This window comes from Camelus ferus, chromosome 20, assembly GCF_009834535.1.
Source record: "Camelus ferus isolate YT-003-E chromosome 20, BCGSAC_Cfer_1.0, whole genome shotgun sequence".
In the NCBI taxonomy this organism is placed as follows: domain Eukaryota; kingdom Metazoa; phylum Chordata; class Mammalia; order Artiodactyla; family Camelidae; genus Camelus; species Camelus ferus.
In genome coordinates this window covers 37,556,054-37,572,808 of record NC_045715.1, presented here as the reverse complement: position 1 = coordinate 37,572,808, position 16,755 = coordinate 37,556,054, and the positions used below count along the sequence as shown (strand labels likewise).

The 16,755-nt window shown below is 43.1% G+C and overlaps 1 protein-coding gene across 3 annotated transcripts in view; it reads left to right on the top strand.

Annotated features, from left to right (window-relative positions):
- Positions 1-16,755, top strand: part of COL21A1 (collagen type XXI alpha 1 chain) — a 218,319-nt gene that overhangs the window by 39,667 nt on the left and 161,897 nt on the right. For 2 of the 3 annotated variants that reach the window (XM_032463319.1, XM_032463321.1), the window contains exon 1: positions 15,026-15,186. The exons of the other annotated variant lie outside the window; for it this stretch is intronic. The gene's annotated coding sequence lies outside the window, so the exon portion shown is untranslated. Of the gene's footprint in view, positions 1-15,025; positions 15,187-16,755 lie in introns of those variants that run through there. 3 annotated transcript variants of the gene reach the window in all.

The window sequence follows — 16,755 nt, the reverse complement described above, 5'->3', positions numbered from 1 at the left end:
TCGCCACACATGGGGCTTTCTTTTGAAATACACACAGTTCTGAACGTCTGTCTGACTTAGGCATCTTGTCCACCTTGAAGGTGGCAAAGCTTCCACAATTTTATTCCAAAGTCCTTTTTAAGCCTTATTTCCCACTACTGCCCTCTGTCCTCCATCGCAGTAACATTGCATTCTTCATGCCATTCGGTCAGGTTTTCTCAAAACCCTCTGAATATTTGGCTCGGGTGTCCCTTCTGGAACCTTCCAGAGCGCCCCAATAAAATGTAGTTTCTCCTTCTCATCGATTTCCTCAGGCTTCCTTGAAATTTAAACTTAAATCTCATTCCTGTACTCACTAAATGTTCGTTGAATGTCTGTGGTGCCAGACTGTTCATTGTGATGGGTGCTGGGGATGAAGGGTTCTTGCTTTTGGGGAGTCTGCATGCTTGTGGGGGTGTCGTGGCTGAAGACTGCGTGCTTCGAGGCCCGCGCTCCTGGTTTGCATACTGTTATGTTACTCTCTGGCTGTGTCATCTTGTCCAGAGCTTTATATTTCTGTGCATCCGTGAGTCCATCCGAAAACGGGAAGTGAGTCACAGCTACCTGAACCGCCCCAGACCCACGTCTTTGCCTTGCTTTCCAGCTGGAGCCGTCCCTGTGATGGCGCGACGTCTCCTCTTGGGCAGGGAGCCGGGCTGCGGCCACGATGGAGAAACTGGGCTCCTGCAGAGAGGCTGCTTCTGGAGATGGGATGGACTTTTCAGAGACAGTGTTCTTCTGCCTCTCTGAGTGTCTCCTGCGTGCCTGAGAGCACCCAGCTTGTCGCAAAGCCGCAGCCAGCTCTGCACCTGAGACCCTCGTGTATGGCCCCCTTCTTCCCCACCCCACTGCCCCGTCCTTGCCCTCCCTCTTCCCTGGGACTGTCCTCCAAGTACAGGACTGGCGCGTGCGATTTGGCTGTTTTCTAGGCACGCTTGGGCGAGGATGCCACTTCCTCGTGTTGGCTGATTGTAAGGATTTTGAGTGAGAAGTACCTGGCATCAAGTAGATGATAAATTATTATTTATTACCATTATATAATATACCAATATATTAATTAATATATTGGTATATAAATATATCATATCAACACATTAATATTAATATTAAGCCAACATTTATATTAACATATTGATATGATCAATATATATATTATCAACATACTATAATATATATTATATTATTATATCATACCAATTTATTGATATTAATTTAATATTGATATCAAAATATTGATATATTAACATAATATATAATATATTATTATATAATACACTCTTATTGTATTATATTATATCATATACTATTATTGTGGGAAAAGAGGAGGGTCTAGGTTGAGGGGAGGAGGGTCTAGGGTGAGGGCAGAAGGGTTATTTAAGGGTCCTCGGAAGAAATGCTGTCTAAGCCAAGGCCTGAGGGTTGAGGGGGTGGGATACATACCAGGCAGAAAGGAGCATTATGTTTGAGAGCCCGGGGATAAGAAAGAGCCTAGGTTTGAGGAATTGGATGCAATCATAATGAAAATTTGTGTCTGTTGTATTCAGTTGTGGTTACTTATATACATGCATTTAGCAGGACAGAGAGGTTCATCTCCCTTGGTCCTCCGTCCCCCAAGTTCCCCGCTGTCCTTTTGTGGTTCTGGATAATGAACTGTGAGGGGGTGATGACCTGTGTCCCCTCTGGGTGGGGGCAGGGCAAAGTCCACACTCGTCCTCTGCTACGGGGAATCAGAGAGCTTGTGTTCCAGAGGGACGGGGTATGAGCAGGAGAGCATCCTTTGTGGAGTGAAGCCCTCCAGAATTTTGGGCTTGGTTTGTTAGTGCCGCGTAACCCAGCTTATCCTGACTGATACAGTGATGAATCTCCCTGGTCACCACATCAGCTTCTGGATCAAGGCTGTGCCTGAGATGAGGCAAGAGAGGTGCCCTTGGTACAAGATGGAAGGAGGCACTTACTCTCGGGTTTGTGCAAGTGAGTGACATCGTGGCCTGGGCAGAGTGAGCAGGTAGGAGGTGAGGTCCGAGATGTGCAGCTTCAAAGACCATTGAACGATCTTTGGATTTGTGGTGGAGTTATAGTTACCTCTTTATTTTCCGTAACATAAGACAAGGAAATTTCAAAAGCCAGAAGACTTCAGATAGACAGTGACAACTTTCTTTCATTGTTTAAAGCAAAACTGTGCTCTAAAAAGGGGCTTCTTTGGGAAGAAAATTATCTTCTGCTTCTTCTTTCTTAAAAATCCTCCCTGGAGAGTCCACAGTATCTGTAATAATATAACGACACCTAAACTTTCATTATTTCCACCTAAGACTTTCTTGAGTTAAGTCCATGGTTACAGAAGGCCCACTCTGTCAAGTTTAAAGTTGCTTCTAGAGGGAGGATGAAAAATAAGTTAGCTTAAGTCTAGATTCCTGAATAATATTCTCCTATTAAACCAGACTTCTTATTGGTTTGAGCTCTCTTTTTTGCTGTTTTTTCTTTTTTTTTGGTTTTGGCTTTTAATTGAAGTGTAGTTGATTGACAATGTTGTGTTAGTTTCTGGTGTACAGCAAAGTGATTCAGTTGTACATACACATATATTCTTTTTCATATTCTTTTTCATTATAGGTTATTACAAGATTCTTTTTTCACTGCTGAATTTGAAACACACTGTGTGTGTGTGGCGGGGTGATGTGGGTCACGCCTACACTCTGGGTTAGAATCCAATTGTTCATGTGAGAAAGTATGTCATGCTTTTGCTCCTTGATACAGAGGCTTATCTGAAAATGCCCAGAACGAATCCGGGATTTCATTTTGTGACTTGGAAACCAACAAATGCTGAACTGACCATGCATTTCTTTAAGCACAAGTTATCACTGGCACATATTTGTCTTCTGAAATAATTGGTTTTGCAAAAGCCATGCAAAGCAGCAGCAATATTCTCTCCTGTGTCCTTTGTAGAAATCTGCTTTTGGGAAGAGTACATGTTTTTCTAAGAAGTTATTAATTGACTTAAAAGTTCCTGTGTAATTGTCCCTGGTGATTGGATATTTGCAAGATACTGCCAAAAAAGAAACAATGAGATGCATTCAGAGAAAACTGTCCATTGGATGTGCTCAATTCTTAGAAAAATAAACGTGGGGACATCTAATCTCACCACAGTTGGATACATATGTTTTTGCAGATGGAATGTAATTTTCTTAAAAAATATCAGCTGGGTATGGCTCATAAATACTGAGAACATACGCTAATGTTTGGCAGTGGCCAAGGGAAGCCATGGTACTTTAAATTTAAGTTTGAATTTAAACCCTCAGTAATGGGAATGTATCAGAGTGACAGCACGGGTGGTGTGGAGTCAGAGATTGATGGGAGGAAAAGCAGCAAGTGGAGAAAGAGGGTGCTGACTACACTCAGTGGTCTGAGTAGGAATGCAGATGGCACACAGCTGAAGGAGGGTGCAGTGGTCCTCGGGCCAGGATGGGGCTGAGTCAGAGTCTGAGACCATCACAGTCCCATACAGAGTGACTTGAGGGACCCTAGAGCATATTATCCCACCCCCCTTCCCCAATCAGCTTTTCTATTGGGGGGGCAGGGTACCCCCAAGAGTATTCTTGGGGACCACAGCTTGTCCTAGACATATTGGGTGTTTATGTGCTCCTAGCAAAGCAAAGGGCAGAGGGGAGGGGATAGCTCAGTGGTAGAGTGCGTGCTTTGCATGCTCAAGGTCCTGGGTTCAATCTCCAGTACCTCCATTAAAAATAAATAAGTAAAGCTTATAAAAAAAAAAGAAAGAAAACAAAACAAAGGGCAGAGGGCAGGGAGTGGGGGAAGGGAGGCTGAAAATAAGTTTAGGATACAATGAATTGAACAACGTTAAATGGGTATCTTTACTTTTGGACTTTGCGAAACCCTAAATATATGTGTGTGTATATATATATATATATAAATTCATATTAGCATATACAAATTGTGAGTCTCTAAAATGGAATATTGTCTACAGCATCTCTCAAAATGATCTAAACACAGATATTTTACTCCCTGGCAATATCTCATAGGACAAGTGTTTGTAAAATAGGCTTGGGAAATACCAGCTTGGATGCCTGAAATTTGCCTGTCAGCTAATTATTCAACTGAGTTAAGATATGAAGATTCCAAACCTCCTTTGAAAATAAATATGAAGATATTTCTGAAGGTCCTACAGAGTGAGACATTGTCTGGTGTGTATACCACAGCACTGATACAGCAAGCGACCGGCTGCTTGTGAACTGATAGGAAGTCAGTAGTAACAAGTGAGCTGGAGGGGAGGGGAGGGGCTTTGAATGGCCAGCTTCTGAGGCTGGAAGGGTGCATCTGAGATGCCGAGCTGGATGCAGGCGAGGGGAGATGTTTGGACGTGTTACAGTGCAGTTGGGGGAGGGAGGGCTGCGTGCTCTTGGCGAGAGGTTGGAGGGTGTGCCTGGCTGGGAGAGAAATGATCTGGAGGGAACTCAAATTCAGAAAGATACATGCACCCCAATGTTCAAAGGAGAACTATATACAATAGCCAAGACATGGAGGCAACCTAAATGTCCATCGACAGATGACTAGATAAAGAAGCTATGGTATATTTATACAATGGAATAGTACTCAGCCATAAAAAGAATAAAATAATGCCATATGCAGCAACATGGATTAACTTGGAGGTTGTCACTCTAAGAAGTAAGCCAGAAAGAGAAAGAAAAATACCGTATGATATCACTCATACGTGGAACCAAAAAAAAAAGAAAAAGAAAAGAGGCCACTGAAACTCATCTAGAAAACAGAAACAGACTCACAGACATAGTAAACAATCTTATGGTTACTGGGGGAAAGGGAGTGGGAAGGGATAAATTTGGGATTTTGAGATTTGCAAATGATAACCACTATTTATAAAACTAGATTAAAAAAATTCTTCTGAATAGCACAGGGAACTATATTTAATATCTTATAATAACCTTTAAAGAAAAAGAATATGAAAATGAATATATGTATGTACATGTATGACTGGGATATGATGCTGTGCACCAGAAACTGACACACTGTAACTGACTATACTTCAATTAAAAAAAAGTAAGGGAGACAGACTGATTTAGGGGCTAACATCTAAGTACTTAAAAAGTACATGCCCCTAAAAGTAAATGAACTGTCAGCTTCTGCTTAAAAAATGGTGTTGCTTAAAAGTTATTCCTAAAAGACAGTGTGGGCTTTGTCAAGAATTTCCAAACGTCCGAAGTCTCTGAGTAATGTCTAAAGAATGAGGGGGGAAAAATGAACGTTTTTAGCCAAAAAAAAGTTGTCCTTAAAATATCATTTTAATCATAAAATCACATACACTTCTTGTAGAAAAGTCCAAAAATATAAAAAATAAAGAATAAAAGAAAAATCATCCTTATCATCCACAGTCTCTTGATCTAGAAGAAAACTCCCATAAATCTTTTAGCATTTTTATCATTGTCTTCCCTCCCCTCCTGTCTCTTCACCTCTGACTCTCTCTGTTTCTCAACTATGTAGTTTTGACTGATACTAAATAATGAACGTAACATTTTAATGATGATACTGTAACTTAATTGAGGGGTCAGCAAATCTGGCATGCCCCCTCTTTTTTTGTCCCATACCTGAGCTAAGAATGGTTTTTACATTTTTAAACTGCTGAAAAGAGTCAAAAGAACACTATATCATGATATTTGAAAATTATATGAATTCACCATTCAGGGTCCATTAGTAAAGTTTTGTTGAGACCCGGCCATGCCCACTTCTTTAGTACTTCTATGTCACTTTTCTACAATAAGGACAGGGCAGATAGAGACAGCCTCGTCTGCAAGGCCTACAATATTTACTCTTTGGGTCTTTATAACAAATGTTTGCTGACCTCGAGTTGAACCATTTCACAGTCTGGGGGCTTTTGTTTGTTTCCTATTCTTTTGCCCATTATAAATTATGTTTTAACTGACACATTGGCAGATAAATCTTTGCCTGCTTTTCAAATTATTCTATCGGGTATTTTCCTAAAAACAGAATTACTATGTCCATAGGTATGAATATTTTAAGGTTCCTAATGCGTAATACCAAATCTTTCCAGAAAGCTCGAATGAAATTTTACTCCCAACAGAAATACACAAGAGTTGTAAAGATTTTCCTCTTTACTACCCTGACTTAAACAATTTTTTTTTTTGGTGGGAGGGTAATTAGGTTTATTTATTTATTATTTTTTTAGTGGTGGTACTGGGGATTGAACCCAGGACCTCAAGCATGCGCTCTGCCACTGAGTTTTACTCTCCTCCCCTTAAGTTTAATAATGAAACAGAGTGTTAATCAAGTCCAGCTTGGCTAGTAGTGAGGATTTGCTGGGATGTAAGTTTCTCATGCTTTGTAATTTTTAGCCCTCCTTTCAATGCAGCGCTGACTGCTTATAACGCGTCCTGCCGTGAGACCTCATGCAAGCTGCATCCTCAGTCATTGTAAACAGGAGTGTTTAATGGAGAAATAGCTCTCGATATAAGGGGAAATTAATGCTTCATCAGAGTTGTAAACCTGAGGTTAGGTCTCCTTTTCCTGACTGCATGAATATACTTGGATTTTGCACGATTGATTTTAGACTCAGCATTACAGATTCCACCTGCACCTGCCCATGCTCATTTCTCCTTGGACTGATAACTATTCTTACCCTCTGAACAGGGAGGCGTTGTCAGTTCCACTCCCACGTGGGGCTGAGAGGGATGTATCTGTGCCCATGCAAAGGTCTTAGTCACCCTCATTTTACTGTTATTTGGTTGTGCGAGAATAGATATTTAGGCTTCAAAACCTTAAGTCTAGATTTTACCCGTCCTTAATATGAAACTAACCTATGCACAGTGGATACCGTTTGGAGTTTCCTCCTGGTCAAGCTGTACTTTCGACACCGCACAGAAGTTGTGCCTTCGTCCTGTTTCTGTTTCCTTGACAGGTTTTCAAAGATCGAATTGGACACTAATTAAAAACTCTTCATTTTTTTCTATTCGTAGGGGAGATCTATGCTTTTAAGTAAGAAATTTTTTTGGACACAAAACAGATTTTCATCCAGAAAGAAAGTGCAGGGATTAAGATGCATTCTAGGAGAATTTGGAGGGAAAACACACTGTTCTTCATGAAATGAGTACTTCCCACCTCTGTGCACATCCCTGTATCCACCAGGAATAGAGACATGGATCTGAAGCCCTATAAGATCATCCTCGGATTAAATTCCCAGATTTGTAAAGAAGAGCAGGGAGAGAGTGACTGGGACTGAAAAGTGTTATGAGACCATTGAGTTGCCTGTAATCACTTTAGCCTGGACTTGGTCTGGTGGTCGCCTAGAAGACCTCATTCCTTTATTCAGCAACGATTTAATGGGTTAGTCTCTACTAAAAATACTCTAGAGCTCCTTAACTTTTCCTTTAGGAAAAAAAATCAGAGAAACATCATGGGGAGACTGTGGAAGTATCGCCCTACATCCGTCCTTGCACAGGTTCATCCATCACTAGACGAGAGCCCTGGGTGAGGGTCTTCCCTTGGGCTGAGCCAAGCAGATCTCCAGGAATCGTCACAGTTCAGGTTTGGAGGGAGAGGGTGGAGATCCCCCTGGGCACCCCCCCCCCCCCATCCCAGGCACCAGCTGAGGTGAGAGACGGAGCTGGACCTTTTTTAAACCTTGTTTTTAGCAGGTGCGTTGCCATTTCCCCCAATTCCGCCCTGAAGGCGTTATCCACTCTGAGCTTTCGGAAGGGCTGAGGCCGATGCCACGTCTCGCCCGCACATGGATTCTGGCAGACGGCTGACTCTGCCCCAGCAGAGGGACCGCTCCCTTTGAGTAACTTGGCATCTTTGAAAACCGCATGCAGCCAGCCAAGGCTTCACCCCCACCCTTTGCTGCCCCAGGAGGCTTCCCAAGGATGCTTTTAGTCAGGGAGAAACCTTGGCAGAGGGTGAGGGGGAGATTTGTCTCCCTGCTCCTTCCAACAGGACGTCATGCAGGCAGGTGGTCTAATTTATGATGGCAAGTTCTAGAGATAGTATCTAATAAAAAAGGCACGTACATTTAGCTTCGCAGGGCTCTGTGCAGCTAGACGGAGACAAAATTATACAAACACTAAATACACAGACACTCTCCCTTTTAAGGGCAATGATCAGTCTGGAAGGTTAGGAAAGAAAGATTTTATACCCAGAACTGAAAAAGAAAGTGATGAATCTAGAAGACAGTTCATTAAAATAAGCTACAATTACTGAGGCATTATGCTAGCATTACCAGAAATGGACACATTGTCAGCTGTGTAAACCTCAATAAAACATATTGAAAAAATAAGCTACGATTTACAGAACATGGGAAGTAAGAAAAATGCAGGTTATAATGTGATTGTAACTATGACCTGACTGTTGCCACAGAGAAAACAGAGGTTCAAACACTTTAGATCTGGAAAAGGGACCACAGACATCATTTCATCCATCAGCCTAGTTTTTCATATGACATACGATGAAATATCTCTTAAATATGATCAAAGTGACCTTTATAAAAAAGCTTTTGAATTAAAACAGAATTAAAATTGAGGAGACTGAGTGCTGAGTCATTTACCTGGGGAAAAAAATGCAAGTTGGATAATAAATGACTTATTATGACAGAAAAAAACCCATCTAGGGATGATTGGCATGAACTGTGAAGCCACGTAGCATAGGATTTTTTTTAAAGCAAGCCGAATACTGTGGGATGTCTTCTCCAAGTCATCACTGATAATTTCCTGTATGAATTATTACTCAGGGATGTATGCAGCACTGGAAGAAATCTCAGAAGAGTGCCAGAATATGATCGGGGGAATGAAAATATGACCTTTAAGAAATATTAAGGAACTGGGATTGTTAGAATTTAGAAAAATATATTAAATAACTTCAATATCTTCAAATATTTCTCTCTCTCTCACACACACATTCATTGGAACTTGAAACAATTATTTTGTTGTATATTGATATATTAACTTCAAAGTTAATGGAAAGTGAACTCTTCATTACCTATACCAGTGTGTTACGAACCACACCAATTAAGAATTCAGGGACTTTTTGGGGGGAGGGTGTAGCTCAAGTGGAAGAGCGCATGCTTAGCATGCATAAGGTCCTGGGTTCAATCCCCAGCACCTCCTCTAAGAATAAATCAATGAATAAACCTAAATACCTCCCCAACCAAAACAAAATACAAAAGAATTCAGGGACTTAAAGAATTCTTGTAGATAGGATTCTATTTCCAATTTTTAAATGTAACTGAACAGAAAACTAGTAATGAATATGTTTTCACTTCAGATACAACATTTCAATCATTAATTAACCAACAAAGAATGTGTCTTCCTTCTACTTTGGAAGATGCCCATGTGTAAATGACTCCAGCACAGAGGACAGTCACATCTTGACTTCCCTCTTCACTGGGATAACCAGAATGAAACATCTTTTGAATGATCTTTTGGATCATAGGGTTAGCCTATTTTCAGTTTTTTAAGGAACCTCCATACTGTTTTCCATAGTGGCCGCACCAATTTACATTCCCTCCAACAGGGTAGGAAGGTTCCCTTTTCTCCACACCCTCTCCAGCATTTACTCTTTGTGGACATTTTACTGATGGCCATTCTGACTGGTGTGAGGCGACACCTCCTTATAGTTTTGACTTGAATTTCTTTGATAATTACTGATACTGAACATTTTTTCACATGCCTCTTGGCCACCTGTATGTCTTCATTGGAGAAATGTCTATTTAAGTCTTCTACCCATTTTTTGATTGTTTTTTTTGTTGTTGTTGTTACTGAGTTGTATAAGCTATTTGTATATTTTGGAAATTAAGCCCTTGTTGGTCATACTGTTTGCAAATATTTTCCCCCAGTCCTTAGGTTGTCTTTTCGTTTTGCTTATGGTTTCCTTTGCTGTGCAAAAGCTTGTACGTTTAATTAGATCCATTTGTTTATTTTTGCTTTTATTTCTATTGCCTTGGTACACTGACCTAGGAAAACACTGCTATGATTTATGTCAGAGAATGTTTTGTCTATATTTTCTTCTAGGAGATTTATGGTGTCTTGTCTTATGTTTAAGTCTTTAAGCCATCTTGAGTTTATTTTTGTGTACGATGTGAGGGAGTGTTCGAACTTCATTGATTTACATGCAGCTGTCCAGTCTTCCCAATGCCGTTTGCCAAAGAGACTGTCTTTTCTCTATTGGGTATTCTTGCCTCCTTTGTGGAAGATTAATTGAGCGTAGGTGTGTGGGTTTATTTCTGGGCTCTTTGTTCTGTTCCATTGGTCCATATGTCTGCTTTTGTGCCAATACCACAGTTTTGATGACTGTAGTCTGTAGTATTGTCTGAACTCTGCGAGGGTTATGCCTCCAGCTTCGTTCTTTTTCCTTGGGATTGCTTTGGCAATTCTGAGTCTTTTATGGTTCCATATAAATTTGTTTTTGTTCTGTGAAAAATGTCGTTAAGTGATTTCATAGTGATCACTTTAAATCTGTAGATTGCTTTGGATAGTATGGTTATTTTAACAATATTAATTCTTCCAATCCAAGAGCATGGGATATCTTTCCATTTCTTTGAATAATCTTCTTTGAATTGATAAATAATCTTTTATCAATGTTTTATAGTTCTCAGCATATAAGTCTTTCACCTCCTTGATTAGATTTATTTCTATTTTTTTTGATGCAATTTAAAAAGGAATTTTTTTTTTTACTTTCCTTTTTTGATATTTCATTGTTAGTGTAAAGAAATGCAACAGATTTCTTCATGTTCATCTGATATTCTGCTACTTTGCTGAATTTGTTTATCATTCCTCACAGTTTTTGTGCAGAAATTGTAGGGTTTTCTGTATATAGTATCATATACAGACAACTGCATATAGTGACAATTTTATCTCTTCTCTTCCAGTTTGGATATCTTTGATTTCTTTTTCTTATCTGATTGCTGTGACTAGGACTTCCAATACCATGTTGAATGGAAGTGGTGAGAGTGGGCATCCTTTTCTTGTTCCAGATTTTATCAGGAAGTCTTTTAGCTTTTCACGGTTGAGTGCTATGTTGGCTGTGGGCTTGTCATAAATAGCTTTTGTTATGTTGAGATATGTCCCTCTATACCCACTTTGGTGAGTTTTTTTTTTTTAAATCAGGAGTGGATATTGAATTGTATCAGATGCTTTTTCGGCATCTATTGAGATCATCATGTAGTTTTTGTCCTTTGTCTTGCTGCTGTGGTGGAGCACGTTGATTGGTTTGTGTATGTTGAACCATCCTTGTGACCCTGGGATGAATCTAACTTGATTGTGGTGTATGATCTTTTTTTCTGTATGGTTGGATTTGGTTTGCTAATATCTTGTTGAAAATTTTTGCATCTATATTTATTAAAGACATTGGCCTGTAATTTTCTTTATTCGTAGTGTTTTTGTCAGGTTTTGATATCAGGATGATGATGGCTTCATAGAATGACTTTGGGAGTGATCCCTCCTTTTCAATCTTTTGGAAGAGTTTAAGAAGGGTTGGTATAAATTCTTCTTTGTATATTTGGTAGAATTCCCCATTGAAGCCATCTGGTCCTGGGCTTTTGTTTGCAGAGAGGTTTTTTGTTTTTTTTTTTTTTAATTTAAATTACAGATTCTGTTTCACTTCTAGTGATCAGTTTATACAAATTATCTATTTCTTCTTGATTCAGCTTTGGAAGACTATATGTTTATAGAAACTTGTCCATTTCTTTTAGGTTGTCCAATTTGTACTTAGTTTTCGCTCATTCTGTAACAAGTTACCACAAACTCAGAAGTGTAAAACAACACATAGGAGTTAGATCACAGCTTTTGTAGGTTAGAAATCTGGGCTTGGAGGATTTGAGGCAGCAGAAGTTCAGTGTGGCTGGTGTTCAGAGGATAAGGGGGTGGGGAGATGGGGAGGAAGTGGCAAGTCTGGAGGGTGGAGAGGTAAGAGTCTTGGAGACCATTCAGGGGTTCAGACCTGATTTTAAGAGCAGTAGGAACCATGTCAGCTTTTTAATCGGGAGAGGGTCAGATTTACTTTAGAGAGGACTTTGGCAAAATCTGATCTTGAGCAATTGGACATATGGTGGTGCCTTTGAGAAAGAAAGGGGAACAGGCTGTTTTGGAAGGACAGAAAGATAATAAACACAGGTTTGACCACATTTTATTCCCACGGCCTGTCATTGACATAAGTGAAGATGTCCAGTGGGCAGTTGGGATACTGGCCAAAAGTTGGAGAAAGAGACCTGGGTTAGAGAGGTAGACATGGGACTGGATGAAGGCCTTTTAACATTTTTATGGGGTCAGAGGGCCATGCTCTGAGAACCTAAAATGTCTTCCAGGTTAAGAGTGAAGCCATGCAAAAGGATAACATGGTTCAAGGAGAGTTCGCTGGGAGAAGAGAAGGCTGAGGGATGGGCACCTGGAGGTGAGCAGAAGAGGAGGACCTGCAGCAGAGAGGAGTAGGTAGGCACAGAGCCAATAAGGGCAGGGGAAGAACGTATGTCAGGGATGGGGTAGGAGCTAACTAGGTAAAGAACTGATGAGAGATTAAGAAAAAAAGAACTGATATGTAGTCTTTGCAACAGTTCTTAACAAACCGTATGTACTAGGATAACCTAAAGGAGAGTGTCTGCAAACTCCTCCCGAGGCCCCGTCACCAGCATCCTGAATCAGTACCGGCATCCTGAATCAGTACCGGCATCCTGAATCAGGACCAGCATCCTGAATCAGGATCAGCATCCTCAATCAGGACCAACATCCTCAATCAGGACCAACATCCTCAATCAGGACCAACATTCTCAATCAGGACCAGCATCCTGAATCAGGATCAGCATCCTCAATCAGGACCAACATCCTCAATCAGGACCAACATCCTCAATCAGGACCAACATTCTCAATCAGGACCAGCATCCTGAATCAGGATCAGCATCCTCAATCAGGACCAACATCCTCAATCAGGACCAACATTCTCAATCAGGACCAGCATCCTGAATCAGGATCAGCATCCTGAATCAGAATCTGGTAAAGTACCCCTGGTCCATTGATACATTTAACCTTCTGCATCCATGGGTTCTGCATCTTTGGATTCAGCTAACCATGGACATAAAATATTTGAAAAAAAAATTCCAGAAAGTTTCAAAAAGCAAAACTTGAATTGGCTGTGTGCTGGCAAATCTATATAGCATTTACATTGCATTTACAACTATTTGCTTAGCATTTGCCTATTAGGTATTACAGGTAATGTATAGATGATTCAAAGTATATGGGAGGATATGAGTGTGTTATATGCACATACTACGTCATTCTACATAAGGGACTTGAGCATCCGTGGATTTTGGTATCTGCTGGGGTCCTGGAACAAATTCCCTGGAGATAACCCAGGGGTGACTTCATAAGAGATCATTAGCAAACTTGACTGGAGCATTTCAGGGAGTGGTAAGAGCACAAGCGTGTAACCAGTTGGGATGGAAGAGCCTGGAGTGTGTTCAAATAAGCTCTTTAAGAGGAAGAGGTTAAAGATACAAGACGAGATGGAATCATCAATAAGGTGGTTCCTAAGGAGACAGAAGGAGGTGGTACACAGAGCGGAAGTGGAGGTACCCTTTGTCCATTTTAATGAATGGGAAGCAGAAACAATTGGGGCCAGAGCTGGTCTTGGCAGGCTTCAGTTTCCTCTGCAAAGTAGGGAAGAGGCCATTTGTTACAGAGAGATTGGGATGTATCCTCTTCGTTAGTAGGACTATTACTAGGAAATATTATTGTTCTCCATGTCTTCATATTAGAAAATCAGCTTATTACATTTTCATTGAAAAACACACTTGCATAACAACGTACTCTAACGTGAACAAGTGAATGGGGAGATGAGGGAAATGGTGAGTATCCCAAGAGGTTTGCATCTGACCTGAAATCAGTAGGCTTCAGTTATGGACAGAAGGCATTTCTTTGTGAAGGCTCTCCCCCTGGGGAGAAATCAGTTCACGCACTCACTCAGCCCCTACTTACTGAGCGCCTGCTACATTCCATATACTGAGGATAAAGCTAGAAGGAAGACCAAGCCTGTGTCCTCATGGAATTTCCCTTGAGATGGACGCGAGACGCAAGAACAGCTAGCAGAGAGTCAAGTTTCAGGTCTTGTTAAGTGATCTGTTGAAAACGGAGTGGGGTCAGGGGATGGGAGTGGTGGCGGGGGTTCCATCTGGAGGGAACGTGCAGGAAGGGCTCTCTGGAGGTGACACTTGGGACCTGCATGAAGAGACGGAGGCACCTGTGAGGTCTGGTACAGCGCTTTGGAAGCATAAGAAATAACTATATTAGAACCCACCGGTGTGGATGAGGAGAGCCAAAAAGCCCTATTAGGGGCAGGGTGGGGGGTGGGAGGAGAAACTTGGTGAAAAGTGGGGAGAGTGACAGGTAAGGGCCAGCCAGAGCCAGAGCACGCTGGGGTCTAAGCACATGAAAATTCAAGAGCTTTCTGGATGCTCCGTGTGGAATGGACTGAAAGGGGCAGAGCATCCCTTTATGGTCTGAAGTCAGTCAGGAGACTTCCAGGAGACTTCCCTGTAACTCCTCAGTTCTCGAAGGGAACTGCCTGCCCACCTATTTGAACTTGAACTCCCCTCAGGCTGCTACAACCTTAGGTCCAAGGCAAGTCCACCGTCCGCGGCGGGGCGGACCGGGTGGCTGACCTCGGCGCCCAGAGGTCGGGGAGGGGGCCTCCTTGGATCTGCGCAGGTGCGGCTCGCGGGTCCTGCCTCCCTCCGCGCTCGCCCCGGCCACCTCCGCGTGGCCTTTCTCCCTTCAGCTCCCCGGAGTGCCTCATCCCGCCTCTCCCCAGTCCCAGCTGGACGTGATCCGAGCGTGTTTCTACCCGGGTTCCCTCGCAGCTCGCACTGGGGATCCAGTTCCAAAACCCACCCTCTGGCCGCGGCCCCCGGAAAGGGGGCGGGTGGGGGCGCGAACCTTATCTCGGGCTCCGCCTCCAGGGGCCGGGAGCGTCCCGCGCGCTCTGCACCGGCCGCTGCGGGCAGACGGGCTCCGGGCTCCTGGAGGGCGGCCGCCTCGCTTCCAGCCCAGGTTCGGTCCAGGGGCTGCGGCCGGTCACTCCTGGGACACCCGGCCCCCCGCGGAGCGCGCAGCGGCTGCGAGGGCACCCCTGACCCGGGACGCGCGCCAGGTACGGTGGCATCTCCTCTTCCTCCTCTGTCCCCCCAAGAATGACAAATAGGGGACTTCAGGCTGGCCCTCCCGCAAACGCAGTTTGCATTTTGCAGCCCCGAGGGTGCAGTTACTTCCCCCGCGCGCGCGCGCGGAGGCGGTGGATGAACCGTGAGGTAAAGCCCGCGCTCAGGCCGGAGGCTGGGGCTCAGGATTTGTCTTGCAAAGTGACCGGGCGGTAGGTAATGTAATCTCCGGAGTCTCCCCGGGCGCTGATTTCTGCTCGGAGGGTTTGGCCTCCGGGAATGAAGAGTGCGCGGCGATTGACTCCACTGGGCTCCTCCTCCTCGGCCTCGGACTTCTGCAAGGGGCTGCGGCGTCCACACGTGGGGCCCCCCGGGGCGTGCCGCCGAGCGCGCGGGGCCGGGGGCCGTGCGGGCTGCACGCGGGGTCCTTGGAGGCTGCGGCCCAGGAAGCGCACTTCGCGAAGCTTAAAAAATCTGGTGCAGACCAATTAAATCAGGATCTCGGGGAGTGGGGTTTAGGGCACCCACAGTTTAAAAACTTCCCAGGTGATGCCACGTGGAGTGGTTTGGGAGCCAGTGAGTTAGAGCAGAGGGTCTAGGTGCGGGTGGGGTGGGTCTCTGGTCTCTCCTTGGTGAGTCACCACGGAACTTTTAGAAATGCAAAGTCTAGGATCCGGCTCCTCCCTAGATCTCCTGAATCAGAAACTCTGGGGGTGGGAGCCCCGTCGCCTGTGTTTTAATGGGCTCTCCAGGTGATGCTAGGGGTTGCTCACGTCTGAAAATGACTGGGCTGGATCCCTGTGGAGGAAAGGGCAAACATCTTCGAAATCCCCCTCCAGAGGGAGGAGGAAAGAGATCACTTTTCAGAACATCTTAGGTATTTATCAGTAGGATTTTACCCATATAAAAAAAAGACTTTGGAGGATCCTGTAAAGGACTGAGACTTAGCCATCATCTTGAGCAATTTTTACATAGTAGAGAATATTTTCTTTTCTTTTGTTTTTTTTTTTTTTTCAGTGAGTTGAAAGGAAGCCAAAGAAGAAATGTTCATACGTCTTCTGGTTGTAATAACATGCATGTTTGGCCCCTGATACCTGTCCTCAGTGCACATTACAGGACTCAGATGAAGTTTTTGTTTGTTTGTTTGTTTTAGCAATTGGAAGTTGAAGAGATTCATGCCAATTCTCCAGAGTAAAAGGGAATTCAGCATTGCAGGTCTCTGGATTATCTGAGTGACTCTTTTTTTTTTTTTTTCCTTTTAATAAAGATCTGAGATTTAAGAATTTTGGCTAAAAAAATTCCAGCTGTTCCTAAGTCGTTAGTACAGAAATAGAATGACTTTGCAAATAAGCTTACATGGATTAGAAAATCTGCAATTGGAATAAAAAGCTAGATGAGGCATGACTCCAGTCCCAGCCCATGTGTGCCGGGGTGAACACCGTGCTGACTGTGCCAAGACTTTCTGTGCAGAGAATGCTTACCTTCCAAGCTTCTGAGCATCACAAATTTCAGTGCCAGTCTGTGAAGAGGTACATAGATTTATGGGACAGGTACTGAAGTTG